The following is a 3,379-nucleotide window of genomic DNA, read 5'->3' on the forward strand; positions in this document are numbered from 1 at the left end:
TCTCATTTATTCTATTTGCAAAATTTCTTCTCTTTTTGATGGCAATACTTGAAGCAAAAATTTTCATAACACAAAACCTTTTTTACATCTTTTGAAAAGTGTGAACAACAAACACATCCTCTTTGAACTCGTGAGTAGGTGAAGCGTACATCCGCATCCGCCTCGAGAACGGTTACACTCCGGAAGAGAAACATAGCCAAGCACTATGGAGAGGACCTCTGCTTTGAGCAAGACGCAGTCATAATCCAGAAATTCAAAAAAGAAATACAAAAAAAATGAAAAGCTCGCTAAGTTGAAAACCTGAAAAGGCGACTTAGGCAATAGAGAGCGTCCCGGTGGACTGAAAACCCGAAAGGGCGGTCCAGGCAAAAATTAGGGGCACAAAAAAGGAATATATTCCAGTTGGACTGAAAACCCGAAAGGGCGGCCCAGGCAAAAGTTAGGGATTTTCAAAAAAAAAAAAGAAAAAAAAACATGACTGCTGAAGCATACCAGTGGAAGAACACTCTGCGTCGATTTACAAATGGCGACTTCTTCCAGACTCTTGGTCAACAATGGGCTTTATCCCCAGGGGCATCAGTTGCTACCTTGTGCCGGGTTTTACACCGTCAACGGCTCGATTTGTTCACGATAATATCACCTCCAAGGAAGCTTGCCGAGTGTTTGTACTGCGATGTCAGTCCGCCTCTCATCTTACATGTCGTGTCCTGTCACATCGAGTTCACCTGTCACGTACAGTTTATACAGTCGTACAAGTTACATCCATACATTCATACATCCATTTATACAATCGTACATACATACATTAATACTTTCACATATTCATACATTCATGCATACAAAATATATACACAATATCAATTCATACATGGTTGCATCAGTCACCCAGTGTTTGGTCGTATCCTTTCGTTTCAGTCTTCAATTGTTTCAAGCTGCCAGTCCTAAACAACGGACCGCTTGAGTCTACTTTTTGCCTTGTTTCAAGCTGCCAGTCCTAAACAACGGACCGCTTGAGTCTACTTTTTGTTTCAAGCTGCCAGTCCCAAACAACGGACCGCTTGAGTCTACTTTTTTGCCTTGTTTCAAGCTGCCAGTCCTAAACAACGGACCGCTTGAGTTTACTTTTCATCTTATTTCAGGCTACCAGTCCTAAACAACGGACCGCTTGAGTTTACCTTTTTGTCTTGTTTCAAGCTGCCAGTCCTAAACAACGGACCGCTTGAGTTTACTTTTCATCTTATTTCAGGCTGCCAGTCCTAAATAACGGACCGCTTGAGTTTACTTTTCATCTTATTTCGGGCTGTCAGTCCTAAACAACGGACCGCTTGAGTTTACCTTTTTGTCTTGTTCCAAGTTGCCAGTCCTAAACAACGGACCGCTTGAGTTTACTTTTCATCTTATTTCAGGCTACCAGTCCTAAACAACGGACCGCTTGAGTTTACCTTTTTGTCTTGTTCCAAGCTACCAGTCCTAAACAACAGACCGCTTGAGTTTACTTCTTATCTTGTTTCAAGCTGTCAGTCCTAAACAACGGACCGATTGAGTTTACTTTTCATCTTATTTCAGGCTGCCAGCCCTAAACAACGGACCGCTTGAGTTTACTTTTCATCTTATTTCAGGCTGCCAGTCCTAAACAACGGACCGCTTGAGTTTACCTTTTTGTCTTGCTCCAAGCTGCCAGTCCTAAACAACGGACCGCTTGAGTTTACTTCTCATCTTATTTCAGGCTGCCAGTCCTAAACAACGGACCGCTTGAGTTTACTTTTTCATCTTGTTTCAAGCTGCTAGTCCTAAACAACGGACCGCTTGGGTTTCCTTTTTGTCATGTTTCAAGCTGCTAGTCCAAAACAACGGACCGCTTGTGTCTATATTTTATCTTGTTTCAGGCTGTTAGTCCTAAACAACGGACCGCTTGAGTTTACCTTTTGTCTTGTTTCACGTTGCCAGTCCTAAACAACGGACCGCTTGAGTTTACCTTTCGTCATGGTCAGTTCCAACCAATGAACAGTTTGAAATCACATTTTATTTTCTCCAGTGTCATCCCCAGCTTAGATGTTCAAGTGATGTCGCTAACAATATTTTGTTTTCATTAAGCTATCGTTCCAAACCGATACGGTAGTAGACAATCTCTTCCCCAATGAAACTGCAATTCCCCAGCAGAGTCGGATCCCTTTCTTTAACAAATTGGGTATCCCGTTGTTTGTTTCTCGTCCCACTCAAATCATCTTTGCCGTCCTGCATTCATAATTGCATCATGAGCATTTCACAACATCTTAGGTCAAAAATTGGTGTACTTTTGTATTTAAGTCTCTTCGTCCAGTCAACTCAAAGATTTCATCTTCAAATCTCCGGACGAAGAAAACTTAAATAGGGGCATCTGTCATACCCCAATTTTTGACCTAACATCCTACATTCATACATTGTCTGACCCTGAATAGTCTTTGACTTTTCAAAAGAAATTTCAGCAGAAAGGTATCTTAAAATACCTCATGTTTGGTTCCGAGTCGGGCCCTCTTCGCTCTTTATATTTTTATAATTTTAGTTTTCTTTATTTTTTTTATTATTTGTTATTTACTCTTTAATTTCCATCTTTTATTTAATTTTATAATTTTAGTTTTTATTTCCAATTTTTATTTTAGCTTTTAATTAGTCATTTTTCATATTTTATTTTAGTCACTTTTATTTTATTGTCCAAGTAAAAAAAACCAAAGTGTCAATGAGTCCAAAATTAAGTGTCCAGGGGTCCAAAATATTTTTCCTCCAAGTCATGCCATAATCAGTGCAGAGTCAAAACTTTCTTCCCATTTTTCATCAGGAACGCGTTTCATCATCAATACCTCTTCTCACTTTTTTAATTTATTAGTCATTTTTTTTTAAACTTTTAGTTTTTATTTTTATCTTTCATTTTTATTCAGCCTTGATTTTTATATTTTCTTTTATTTTCCATTTTACCATTTTGTTTTTATTTTTTTCGTTTAATTACTTCTTTATGTTTTTATTAACTTTTTTTAATGAGTCCAAAAATTGTCAAAAAATATAGTGTCAAGGTCCAAAATTTTTTCTTTCTCAAGTGTGCCACCAATCATGCCATTTTTACATGTCAACTCTCCCATTTGAAAAATCATTCAAATCACATTCTAAAACCATCAATCTCATTCAAATCCCCATCAAAGTGCATTAAACCAATTTTCCATTTTTCATCAACCTTAGAACCTATAAATAGAGCTCTCATCCTTCACAATTTCACACACCAAAAGTTCTCTTGAGTTGTCAAAGAACTTTTCTCTCTTCTCCCTCATTTAGCTTGTGTTGACGAGCTATTCTTTCCTTCTCTCTCTTTTTTCTGTCCCTTCGGAATAAGTCCCTTCGGAATTTTGTC

The sequence above is a fragment of the Medicago sativa genome, chromosome 6 (genome assembly GCF_051527215.1).
Source record: "Medicago sativa cultivar Bolivia chromosome 6, Bolivia_mono, whole genome shotgun sequence".
In the NCBI taxonomy this organism is placed as follows: Eukaryota; Viridiplantae; Streptophyta; class Magnoliopsida; order Fabales; family Fabaceae; genus Medicago; species Medicago sativa.